Source organism: Poromitra crassiceps, assembly GCF_964638095.1.
Source record: "Poromitra crassiceps genome assembly, chromosome: 7".
Lineage (NCBI taxonomy): Eukaryota > Metazoa > Chordata > Actinopteri > Beryciformes > Melamphaidae > Poromitra > Poromitra crassiceps.
In genome coordinates this window covers 31,604,469-31,619,107 of record NC_139628.1, presented here as the reverse complement: position 1 = coordinate 31,619,107, position 14,639 = coordinate 31,604,469, and positions in this window count along the sequence as shown.

Here is a 14,639-nt window from a genome sequence, read left to right as displayed (position 1 = left end):
CTGTAGTGCCTATCGCCCGCTGCTGGTTTCCTGGGTATACAAAATTGTAGTGCATTGGATTTATAGGTTCTGAGTCTAGCAGAAGTTGAAAATGGCGGCGGTGTGAATAAGGTCAACAGGAGAGGCTGAGTGTGTGTAGGCCTGTACTGGCTGCTGTGAAGGTGAAAACAGAAAACACACCTGCAGCACAAACTGTTTACACTCCAGCTGGAGGACAGGGGAAGTGGGACATGCCCAGATTGTATCGCCACAGTAACAGTAACATGGGAGATACCATCTCTGCCTCAGGGCGCGCCATGGGGGTGCGGGTGGAAACACTGTGTGTGAGGCCTGTTTGAACACACACACACAAACACCGGTACACACTTGTAAACACATCCAGGTATAACGCGTCATGCATACAGTCTGTGTTTGTGAGTGTGTATAGAGAATGGAGAATTACCTGTAAGTGTGTGTGTGTGTGTGTGTGTGTGTGTGTGTGTGTGTGTGTGTGTGTGTGTGTGTGTGTGTGTGTGTGTGTGTGTGTGTGTGTGTGTGTGTAGGGGGGGAGGGGGGATGGTTCACAGAGTTGCTAAACAACCGACTGCCTTTCCGCTTGCCGACTTTTGTTATGAAACCGAAAACTTGTTTGTTTGGACTTCATGGACACACACACACACACACACACACACACACACACACACACACACACACACACACACACACACACACACACACACACAGACACACACACACACACACACACACACATACACACACACACACACACACACACACACACACACACACACACACACACACCATGCATATACACACTCCTACACATGTACAATGCCAACATCATCTGTGCACACACTTAACTACTCACATACATCCATATACTACATGTATACACACAAAACACACACACACACACAGGCTCTGAACATGGTTACATGGAGAGTAAACAGCGATGAAAGATGAAAGACAGAAACAGCTGAAGGAGGAGGGGAGCGAGGGAGTGAAACAGAGGACAAGAGCAGGGGATGAAAGGATGAAACGAGGAGAAAAAGACAGAAAAGACAATGGGTGAGAGAAAAAGGAGGAGGAGAAAGAGGAAAACGACAAGACAGATGAACTAAAGAAGAGAGGAAGAGTGTGGGAAAGACTAAAGAGACCATGGATGGATGAGAGGAGTGAAGGAGTGGAAGGAGAAGGTAAGAAAGGAGTGAGTAGTGAAGAATGGGTGAAGAGACACTGGCAGGGTTTCTATTCAAGTATTTCTATGCAAATGAAGATGTAGAAACACTGAATGGAAATGGCAAATTTGGATTTGAATTTCTGCATTTGCGTTTGCAAATTTCTTAATTGTCTTCTTCTAAAGAAAGCATGACGCCGACATTAGCTGACATGAATAACAACATGGCCAACAGGTATACCAAATTGTCCAAGTTTTCCCCACAATTAAAAAAGTAATACACATAATAGTATTATACTTGTTTTCAGCGCTGACATAGATGTGTAGCATGTTCTGCCACACTTATTTTTACTTCACCCAATCAAAAAGCATCATGCACCACATGTGAATTCAGCACTGATCACTGTATGTGCGGCAATCAATCAATGTGTCGTAGGCCTGCTGTAGTTGCTAGCCTCTGACACTTGTGGCACTGTCTGACAGAATGTCAGTACACTAGCGGTTAGCTGCCATGCCAAAGAGGAAGTTGGTCTCTTATAAAGACCTCCAGAAGGTTTTCTTAATACCTTATAGCAGCCTGCAGTTGTGCACACACTGACAAATAGGTAGTGTTTTCCCTTTTTTAAAGGATCTGACAATGGATTACAGCAGCGCAATCCCTCTGCATTGTGTTTACTCAACCCGATCTCCAAAAAAATTGTAAAATAGCAACGTTTGTGGACAAACGTTGCTATTTTACAATGTCGGCTAAGAAATTGTAAAATGGGAACGTATGTGTCTACAGCGGTGGGCGTGGTTTGGGCGTGTTTTACGGAGATTTTCTGTTTCTAACCCCTCCCCCTACTCTAATCCTAACCCTAAAATCTCAGAACGTTACTATTTTACAATTTTCGAGCCGAAATTGTAAAATAGCAACGTTGGTCCATATCGTTGGTATTATACAATTTTCTGTGAGACTGTGTTGGTTTACTAGTGTCATTATACCGTTTTCAAATCAGCTCTTTGTTTCCTGGCTTGCTGAGGTGCTGTCCGTGGTGTTGACAGTTGCAGCCACTAGGTGTGCTAAGCGCTGAAATCTGTGCCCACATCCTCATGAAACGCTTACACATGTGTGTGCATGCACTTAAAGGAACACACCGCTGATTTTCAATGCTGATTTATTTTGCACATAATCTCTCACATTATCAGAAAAGTGTCAACCGTTTTGCAGGCCTTCATTTAGTTTGACAGTTATTGTGAGTTAAAGCCACAATCAGTAACTTTTTCACCTTAATCAAACAGCTTTTTAGTCATTGAGGATGTTAGAGTGACTTGTAACAGGGAGAATGCCACCTCTATTGGTCACACACCGCCCTCCAAAGGCCTCTCCTGGGACTAAGCAGTTTGCTGCCTGCGTCCCGAAGGCAAGATGTGCGCATGCCCTCTGCAGCGGGAGCCTTGTGTTCCTGGAAACAAGGAAGTAACTCGATTCAGATTTGCTACGAAAATGACGTTTCACGGAACTATGGATTATTATTTCATCACGTGGTGAGTACCCGATGTCACAACATGTACATAGAGCTTTCTGGCACTGTGTTTTGTTGACTTTGAACGGCGATATCGATACTATTGCACGCAGAGGGTGCAGTTTCTCCAATAGCAAAACTTGGAAAAGTTACTGATTGTGGCTTTAAGTTGTGGACCAGTGCACCATTCATGCACAAATGACATCACCCACGTCCACAACTTAACTCAAATCAACTCTCAATAACTGTCAAACTAAACGAACGACTGCAAAACGGTTCACAGTTTTCGGATATACTACTGAATTTGTAAAAGCCGGTTGAAAATCAGAGTGCTCCTTTAAGGATCCCCGTTTGGGGGTTTGAAAATAGCCTACCAACATGCCTACTGATCAATTCCTCAAAGACTTTCCAGTTTTCTCTTTATGTCCGGCCAATTTATTTGTTTCGACTGATGGAAATTGGCACGTTGCTCACATTTTATCTTTGGTGAAATTTCAAAAGTGACTTAAAATTCACTTTATAGTTGGATGGAAACAGACAGTGAGGGAAAGAGAAACAGACCCACAGAAAGGCGGGCGGACCAAGGAAGAGCAGAGAGCTGGTGAAAGACAGAAACAGGCAGATGAGGGAGGAGAGGAGCGAGAGAGGGGCAAGCATGAAAGAGAAGGAGATAGTGATGATGGATGAAGGATGCATGATGCAAATAAAGAAGTGTTGGTGACAAGCCGCTGAAGGCACGAAAGCTGGGAAATAAAGAAGAAAGAAAGGATGGAGAGAAGATGTAAAAGAGAAGAGAGAGAAAGGACAGGGAGGAGGAGGAGGAGGAGGAGGAGGAGGGGGAGAGATGAGAATAAAACATTATGGGTAGAAGAAAACGTTAATAAAGATAATCTGGGAAAATACAATAAAAGCAATCTGGGAAAATAGAGAGGGAGTGAAGAAGAGGGAGGTAGCGGGATGAAGAGAGGAAAAAGAAAAAATTGAAAAAAAATTATGATTAAGGATGATGGGTAGATGGATGAATTTAGGGAAGGATGGAAGGGAAGGAAAGAGGAGATGATAAACGTGATGTAACATTTAAACGTAGGATAGACGAGACAACTTTCAAAAATCCTCAACACATTATGAAAAGACAGTCTACTCTACACTAACCGACTGGTTCCAGCAGATTTGTTATGACGACTGAAAAACTGTTGGTCACACACTTAATGACTATACTTCAGACGAGGGACGCTATTAGGAGACTTGTCACAGCAACTGAACCCAACTGAAACGCCCTACTGGCCCTACTTCTCACTTGATTTATGACATCACTAAACACTTTCCTAATGAGTTTATGGCCTCAATCACTAGTTTAAAGGCTTCTTCAATACAGCATGATGTTCATTTTGTAAATTATATGCTCCCATTTAGAGTCAAATAGGTGATAAAGTAGACTATGTTTTGCTGCAATGATCGCACAGCTTGCAGATCACAGACCAATTAGGCGGTGCTGCGGCTCTTCTCGTCCAAATATGGTCACTTCTGGCAAAAAAAAACAAAAACAAGATGGCGATGGCCAAAATGCTAAAGTCAATGTTTCAAAATGGGAGAGAACACAAAGCACTGGGTCACGGCAGCTACATCCATCTTTTTATACTGGTCTGGGAATGAGGGAAAGATGGAAGGAAGGGCGGAGCTAAAGAGGAAACAATAAACGCTGTGTAACATTTATAGCTCAGCACTTTTCAGGGTCATTCTGCTCACTGACCCCCAACACACACACACACACACACACACACACGCACACACACGCACACACACACACACACACACACACACACACACACACACATGCTCAGATCTCTCTCTCTCTCTCTCTCTCTCTCTCTCTCTCTCTCTCTCTCTCTCTGCTCCCCTCCTGTCTATACACACTCAGAACACACACACACAGCCTTGTGATATATGTGTCCAGGAGCTGTCCATAAATTTTACATGGAAAGAATCTCTCTTGTTTCTCTGGGTTTCTTACTTTCCAACAAGCCGACCTGGGTGGCTTGTGTGTGTGTGTGTGTGTGTGTGTGTGTGTGTGTGTGTGTGTGTGTGTGTGTGTGTGTGCCTGCGCGTGCGTGCGTGCGTGTGTGCGCGTGCGTGCGTGCGTGCCTGCGTGCGTGCGTGTGTGCGTGCGTCCTCACTGGTTTTTCTTCTTCTTCCTGTATGTTATTCTCTCTCGCTTTTACTCATATTTCGTAGTCTCTCACCCATTCTCTTTCACTCCTCTCTCTCTCCCCTGGCCTCTTTCTCTCCATTTTTGTCCTCCCTCTGTCTCCTCTCTGTCTCCCCTCTCTCTGTCTGCTCGTGCCAGCGGTCGTGACTGTCTCTCTTCTACAGTAACCTATATCTGTCCAGCCACCCATCCTTTCATCCCTTCCTAAATCATCTGTCCATCCCATGCATCCATTCTCTCCCTCTCTCCATCCACATATCCATCATCCATCATCTAGTGCTGACATGATTAGTCCATTATGCAATTTGATGATTGACAGAACATCAATTATTATTTTGACAACCGATTCATTGTTTCAGTCATTTATCAAGTAAAGATACCAATCATTTGCTGGTTTACAACTTCACTCACTTCACTGTTCACTCACAAAACATACAGTTCACCCAGAAATAAACGTGATCTGTGAGTGGAAGAAAAGACATTATGACTGAATTTACCTTTGTGGATGAACTATTCCTTTAAGCTTTAAGTCTCACATCAGGAAGATGGTTCTTCTGCCATATTTACCAGTCCTAAAACCAAGATGCGGATCATGTTTGTGGCCTATATAATGACGTAACGTGCAGTACTGTACGCTAAAGTAGGGATGGAGCGGCGACTCCATCACGGGGATTCTGAACGTTGATTCTACTAATAATGAAATCGGACTCCAAGCTCTGGAATCGAAGAAACAGGTTAATTTTAATGAATTTGTTATGAATTAATTCTGATTTAGGGATATTTACACGAATACATCTATGTGCCTGATTGCCTTGGTCTGATCCATTTCACACAAAGTGGGAGGCTCGTTGGTTGAACGTCATTCTGTGTAAAACTTAGATTGCTGTGTTGATTTTTTGTTTGGAAACGGATTTGATTGTGAAGCAACTCAGTCAAATCCAAGGAGTCAGAGTTGGATTCGACTCTCGGCTATCTAGCAGAGACATGTCCCCTCGTCACACACTGTATCAGGTGACCAATGGGATAAACAAACTCCTAAAAAGTGGGCGTCAGCCTTTAAAGCCGCTGTGCACATGAGAGCAGTGACTGCTTTGGCGCCATGATGTCATATCAGCAGCGACTGGCCCCATGATGTCATATCAGCAGCGACTGGCCCCATGATGTCATATCAGCAGCGACCGGCCCCATGATGTCATATGAGCAGCGACCGGCCCCATGATGTCATATGAGCAGCGACTGGCCCCATGATGTCATATCAGCAGCGACCGGCCCCATGATGTCATATCAGCAGCGACTGGCCCCATGATGTCATATGAGCAGCGACTGGCCCCATGATGTCATATCAGCAGCGACCGGCCCCATGATGTCATATGAGCAGCGACCGGCCCCATGATGTCATATGAGCAGCGACCGGCCCCATGATGTCATATGAGCAGCGACTGGCCCCATGATGTCATATCAGCGACTATGGCCCCATGATGTCATATCAGCAGCGACTGGCCCCATGATGTCATATCAGCGACTATGGCCCCATGATGTCATAGCAGCGACTATGGCCCCATGATGTCATAGCAGCGACTGGCCCCATGATGTCATAGCAGCGACTGGCCCCATGATGTCATATGAGCAGCGACTGGCCCCATGATGTCATATCAGCAGCGACTGGCCCCATGATGTCATATCAGGGCCGTTGTTGTTTGTTTTGATTTCTGAGTCATATTGTCACTGTGGCACCGCTAACCGCATGGCCAGGCAAACAACACGAATGCATACAGACGGCTAATGAAATGTGCGTGTGCGTGCGTGCGCGTGTGTGTGTGTTTGCGTGCGTGCATGCGTGTGTGTGTGTGTGTGTGTGTGTGTGTGTGTGTGTGTGTGTGTGTGTGTGTGTGTGTGTGTGTGATTAGAGTGATGATGCGATGTTGGCATACAGTGTCTTTTTCTATAGAATGACATCAGTTTGTTTTGGACTGTGTTGTGTCTGTACACTCACTGACCGTTGCTACGATCATGCTGTGTGTGTGTGTGTGTGTGTGTGTGTGTGTGTGTGTGTGTGTGTGTGTGTGTGTGTGTGTGTGTGTGTGTGTGTGTGTGTACAGTATGTGTATGTGTGTGTGTGTGTGTGTGTGTGTGTGTGTGTGTGTGTGTGTGTGTGTGTGTGTGTGTGTGTGTGTGTGTGTGTGTGTGTGTGTGTGTGTCGGATGTGGATTGTCTTTACCAAATGCCATAGTTGAGTGTCAAGATTGTGACAAACATCCATTGGCACAGCGGTGAAACTTGTAACACATAGTCACCACTGCGTCCAAAGACACACACACACACACACACTCATGCACACACACACACACCATATTTTTCACACATGCTCAATGTATGCAGCATACACTTGCATACCTAAACACACAATCGGACATAATGTGCTCACTGCTCACACAGCTGTAGAAATTCATCCAAGACACACAGATTCTCATCGATGCACACAAGCTCATATGCATACCTACATGATTATGGTGGCACACACATTGTACAATAACAGTACACACACATTCTCATTGTTAAATGCTTGCACATTATGCTCCTAGACACCCCCCCCCCCACACACACAACATACGCATACACACGCCTGCGATACACGTGCACACACATACATACACACACGCACGCACGCATGCACACACACACACACACACACACACACACAACGGCGTTGGAAGCACGGTGCGGTGGGCGCTGCAGCACCCCCTGGTGGCAAGAGATTAAATTTTCGAAATTGTTGGATTTTGATTTATTTCTTTATTTAAATATATTGTACACGCAGCAGCATATTATAAGGTCTCTGCCAGACAATATGTGTGGTGTGTAGGATGTGTAGGATGTTTAAAATGTGCAAATTTAATTAATTACTCTGATCTTAGTCTGACTGACCACCTGACGTGCGGCCATCAGGGAGGGAGGGGTCAGTCAGTCAGTGGGCCAGCTAAACTCCCCGGAGAGATTTTGCGTGGACGCGGAAGTTACCGGCGGCGGGCGGCATCATGTCGCAGAAAAGAATATTAGACTTTTTCTCTAAAAACCCTAAAGCTACCAAAGCAGCAGCAAGAGTTGTTGTTCAAGATGTACAAGATGAAGAGGACACGGATCCACTGCCAGTCTCTGCTACGTCTACAGTAGCTACACCTGCTGTAGCTCATCCTTCCTCCACCACCAGCAGCAGCAGCACCACGCCAAGGCCAAGCTGCTCTTTCGCCGCGGCAGCAGAAGCTGATGAGCCGCTGCCACACCCGCAAGAGCCGGACTCGTCAGAGCAGCCGCGGCCTTTGCTAACACTGACAGAGCAGCAGGGCCCGAGAGCAACACCTGTTTCGCCTACTGCTGGATTTGAGAAACCATGCCAGCCAAACTCAGGCTTTCCAGGGCGGAGATTTGGGACAGAAACATTTGAACGATCATTTCAGCCAGGCTGGTTTACGAGGTGGCAGTGGTTGCACTATGTGCCAGATAAAAACATTGCGTTATGCTTTGTTTGCTGCAAGGCAAGAGAGAAGGGTTTCTGCCACGCTGAAGGAAAGGTCAGTCCCTTCACGAGTGGGGGATTTTGCAACTGGCGTAAAGGGACCACTAGGTTCTCCAATCATGACATATCAGACATGCACCTTGAATCAGCGAGAATGCTGTCATCTCTCAATCAAAAAAGTATAATCGCCTTGCTTTCTGATCAGGTTGAGAATAACCAGAAAATTGCCTGCACTGTTTTGGAGCTATTATTTAGATCCATAAAATTCCTTGGACGCGAAGGGCTTCCACTGCGGGGGCATAGCAATCGGGATGGAGTTTTATGGCAACTGATGATGGAACGGACGCATGACATGCCCGTGGAACGTGAGTGGATTCAGCGAAGAGACAACTGGATGTCCAACAATATACAAAATGAAGTGTTGGAAATTTTAGCACATGCAGTACAGAGAGAAATTGTGTCTGAGGCGAGGAAGTGCACTTTCTTTGGACTAACGGCTGACGGGACCACCGATGTAAGTGCATGTGAGCAATTTTCCTGTAGCTTACAGTATGTGGACAAAACACTATCTTCTATAAATGTTTTTCTCGGGTTCTACAATGCTCCTGATTCCACGGCAGAAACACTTTTTTCCTGCATCATAGACATATTTAAGCGTTTAAATTTGCCTATTGATCGCCTTCAAGGATTTTGTTTTGATGGCGCGAGCAACATGTCTGGCCGTTTTGCAGGTGTCCAGGCAAAGCTCAAAGCACAATGTCCCACTGCACTGTATGTTCATTGCAGCAATCATGCACTGGATTTGATTTTGCAAGAGGCTGCCAGGGACATACGCCTGGTCGCAGACACCCTCAATTTTGTGCAGGGCCTTTCTGTTGCAATAGGGGAGTCATCAAAACGCAAGGCACTTTTCCATTCACTTTTTGGAGCAGAAGATGTTGTGCGCAACCTACTCTCACTGTGCCCCACAAGATGGGCTGTGCGCACAAAGGCAATCAAGCGTGTTTGTTCATCATACCCAGTGCTTTTGGAGACCCTTAAAGTGCTGCAGCAAGACAAAAATATGAGAGGTGACACACGAGCTAAGTTATCTGGTCTGTACAGGCAAGCAACGAAGGCCAGGACCTACTTCGGCTTGTTGAGCTGTGAAGCCCTGTTTGAGCCATGTGAAACAGTGGCCACCACACTCCAAGATAAACAAGCCAGTGCAAGGGGTGCCCTGGAGTGTGTTGCTATACTCAAAAAACGCATGCAGGCCCTGAGAAAAGATGCCTATGTACAAGAAATATTGGCAAAAGTGAATAGATGTGCAGCACAGAACAATTTACAAATGCCTGATCCACCAAGAACCAGCAGAACCCCGGCTCGTTTGAGAGATACACAGATGGAGGAGGACGTCGCACCATGCACAGGACATCAGCAGTGGAAACGTGAATTCTTTGAGGCTGTGGACCTTGTAACATCAGAGCTGGACCGCCGATTTGATCAGCCTGGAATGAAAATTGCTGCCCAAAGAGAGAAAATTGTAATAGATGCTGCAAATGGCCGCTACTCAGGCTTGGATGACATTGCTGCTGCCCATCTCCCAAGTCAGATTAACAAGTCTAGCCTGCACATGCAACTCACACTGCTGGGTGATCTTACTAAAGATAAAGGACTGCGAACAGCCAGTGACATTGCAGATTTTTTGAGGGGACTGCAGCCACAAACTCAGCATCTGCTGGCAGAGGTGAAAAAAATGATGGAACTTTGTCTCTGCCTGCCTGTGTCTGTCGCTTCCTCCGAGAGGTCATTCTCCACACTTCGGCGGCTAAAAACATGGTTAAGGAGTACCATGACACAAAAAAGACTCACACACGTGGCGTTGCTGCATGTTCATCAGGACATTTTGGACAGGTTGGACATTGAGCCTTTGATTAAAATATTTGTGCAGCACACAGCAGAACGCAAGGCCACCTTCGGCACCTTCAAATAAAAGTGAGTAGCCTATAGGCTTAGTCCATAATAAAATTCAGTAAACTAATAAATGAAACGAGAAATCCCTATTTGAAGATTGAAATATATGTTTATACTACTACTACTACTAAATATATGCTGCAGAATTAATTAAAACCATTTTTGTTATTTCTAGTCATATTCCTACTCAGTTTTTGGTAAAATATTTGGTAATGAAGCACACTTGAAGAGACACATGATAGTCCACACAGGAGAGAAACACAATATTTGCTCAGTCTGTGGTAAAGGTTTTACTTGAAGACACACATGACATGATGAGGCACAATTTAATTGCTCAGTATGTGCTAAAGGTTATGAGGATTTAAAATCCCTATTTGAAGATTGAAATATATGTTTATACTACTACTACTACTACTAAATATATGCTGCAGAATTAATTAAAACCATTTTTGTTATTTCTAGTCATATTCCTACTCAGTTTTTGGTAAAATATTTGGTAATGAAGCACACTTGAAGAGACACATGATAGTCCACACAGGAGAGAAACACAATATTTGCTCAGTCTGTGGTAAAGGTTTTACTTGAAGACACACATGACATGATGAGGCACAATTTAATTGCTCAGTATGTGCTAAAGGTTATGAGGATTTAAAATCCCTATTTGAAGATTGAAATATATGTTTATACTACTACTACTACTAAATATATGCTGCAGAATTCATTAAAACCATTTTTGTTATTTCTAGTCATATTCCTACTCAGTTTTTGGTAAAATATTTGGTAATGAAGCACACTTGAAGAGACACATGATAGTCCACACAGGAGAGAAACACAATATTTGCTCAGTCTGTGGGAAAGGTTTTACTTGAAGACACACATGATATGATGAGGCACAATTTAATTGCTCAGTATGTGCTAAAGGTTATGAGGATTTAAAATCCCTATTTGAAGATTGAAATATATGTTTATACTACTACTACTAAATATATGCTGCAGAATTCATTAAAACCATTTTTGTTATTTCTAGTCATATTCCTACTCAGTTTTTGGAAAATATTTGGTAATGAAGCACACTTGAAGAGACACATGATAGTCCACACAGGAGAGAAACACAATATTTGCTCAGTCTGGTAAAGGTTTTACTTGAAGACACACATGACATGATGAGGCACAATTTAATTGCTCAGTCTGTGCTAAAGGTTTTGAGTTTTGAGGATTTCATTTGAGTGTTTATGTATCTAATGTTGTTTTTTGTGCTGTCCTGTGTTAAACAGCAACAAAATGCATTAAAAAACAGTTTGTGCTTCCCAGCTCTAATCTTATTTCATACGCTCTCTCTTCAAAAGTGTTTGATTTTCATCATAATCTGGTTTTCCATAATAATAATAATAAGTTCAGTGTTTATGCCTGTGTTGCTGTCTGTTGTACTCATGAAAGTGAGTGAGAAAAGGAGAAGATACTGAATAATGACATATAACAGTATGTGAGGGGTGGGACGCTAGGACCTGGGAGCCCAGAGCAGGCGAAAGCAGCCTATATATGGGAAGGAGCAGATCCCGTGAGATCAAAGACAAGTCGCGTTTGTTCTCGTCCGTCGTGTCCTTGTTTCCTGAATGTTTAAAGTCCAAAAAACGTCAAATTTTCGTCGGCACTGCCCGCATTGCGGGCAGCACCGTGAGTCCCTCCCTTGCAGCACCCCCTACCTAAATGGACTTCCAACGCCACTGCACACACACACACACAAGCATGCGCACGCATGCACGCACGCGCACACACACACACACACACACACACACACACACACGCACTATAGCTAACAGACCACAGAATGATAATTTGAAAAATACAAAACCAGAAAAATCTACTCAGCAAGGGGTTGATTTTTTTCCCATCTTTTTAATCCTCTCTCTCTTTCTTGATACTTGTTTCTTGTTGTTGCCATGGTAATTGAAAACACCTGGACAGGCCTCTCTCTCTCTCTCTCTCTTCTATCTTTTCTTTCTGCCCACTATCGCTCACCACATCTTGTCTTCCCACTCTCACATCGTTCTCACGGCTATATGAGACTCAGAGAGGGCAAGCCTCCGCCAATGCATGCCGGACAATCCTCCAACTCCCGTGAAGGCATCACTCATATCACCTAAGTTATATTTACTTCACCTGAAGGCATCACTCATATCACCTAATATTTACTTCTTAATCAACTGAAGGCATCACTCATATCACCTAAGTTATATTTTACTTCTTTATCACCTTAACCCTAGAACACTAACGTGATTTAAAGTCACACCATCACTAACGTCGGGTGTATTTCACCCGATGCAATATACCCCATAAAACATACTTCTCATCAAAATATCTTAAAGTACAACAATACATGGTAAATTGAGGTACTCTTCTTTTGTTTTTAAATGTGAAATATCACAAAAAACACAAAAAAGTTTATTATGGGGGACACTATAAAAAATATGTCAAATTCGGGAAAAATGAGGTAATCGTTATAAAAATAAAAATAAACCCAAAAAAACAGGAGCTCCCAACTTCTCCTTCGGTCCACCCATTCATGGGACTTGTGTGGTGAAAAAAAAAAAAAACTCACCACAATACCATTGTAACTAACCCGAAGATATTTTACCCTCTATCACTAACGTCGGGTGAAAATCACCCGAACACGTAGCCGGTAGAAAAAAACATGAATGGGAGCAGGGAAACAAACCTACATTCAATGACATCAGTGAGCATCCTGAAGGTACCTAAGGACCCGCCCACCTCAGACAGCAGCAAGACAATGAAAATCACGTGAATTCAATTGTCTGGGTGAAAATCACCCGACGTTAGTGTTCTAGGGTTAAGGCATCATTCATATCACCTAAGTTATATTTACTTCTTTATCACCTGAAGGCATCACTCTTATCACCTAAGTTATATTTACTTCTTTATCACCTGAAGGCATCACTCTTATCACCTAAGTTATATTTACTTTATCACCTGAAGGCATCATTCATATAATCTAAGTAATATTGACTTATTTACTCTAACATGCTCTTAGGATTTGGAATGCAGCTCCTTTATGGAGTTGTGGCTCTTTTAAGTCCTGTGTGTATCACCCCTGGGCCATGAGATGGTGATTGGGGGGTCATGTAATTAAAATGAATGAATGAGCATGTGAAGCAGTCTTTTTCCAAGGAAATTAGCTTTCGGGTGCTCAAAAAGTTGCCAGGAGTCACCAAAAGATGTCATACACTCATTTGCATATCGATATATTTGCTATGTGCCCTGCTCTCAGTGGAGGGAGGGGGGCTACACTGTGTGTGGGAAATGCTGTGATCAGCAGGTCTCTGTTGATTAGACAAGAGAGTAGAGCAAACTGGTACCAATTTAGTGCCAAATGCTTTGGGATTCTGCATGGTCAAATAATGAAATGGTGTTGAAAGCTGCCCAGAGCAACGGCAGGCTGTTTGACGATTTATTTATTTATTTTAAGAATAGAGGAGACTTGCAAACAAAATCATTGCTGATGTTAATATTTTTATAGAATTCATTGACAGTAAGCAATGCATTAAAAACACGAGCGTTATCACAGGTAGGCAGGCGCAACTGTCTTTGTGTCTGCTTTGTGAGTCCGTCGCTTAGAACTTAACGAGTGGCACTGAACCGATTTGCACACAAAAGCTGATCCAAGATCAAACCTGTCAGCGGGTAATTACAGGACTTTCTCACAGCACCATGCTGCATGAACAGCTTAGCGCTCCGCTAATTAGCATTGACAGCATCTGGTAAACTCTGTAAAGATAGAATATTACTTTGCGTGACGTTAATATGCATTGACTGGGATCTGGTCAACTCTAGCTGTTGTATAACTTAGCATTGTGTTGTTTAGCATCTGGTAACCCTTGGCTGTCCTTTTGAGTCAAGCCGGGAATTCAAGTCACTCCAGGCGGATGCAGAGAGGGAAAAGTGTGTTATATATCACAAATGCAACGGGGAAAAAGTCTTGTTTACTTCTGAATTCCCACGAAAAAGGTTGACCCTGAAGTGGCGTGACAAGGGTTTGTTCAGGACGCCGAGGACAAAGGAATCCAGTGATTGTTTTCGCAATGTGTCAGCGTACAGGATGCTCCCATGTGTGTCGGTGTGTGTTTTCCAGACAGTGACAAATGAGCTTTTGATTGAATTCATCAACAACATGGCATCTGGATGAAACATGACGAGCTGGAGGGAGGGAGGGAGAGAGTGAGAAGAGAGAGGAGAGGAGGAAGGAGGAGGGAGTAGGTGGTGGAG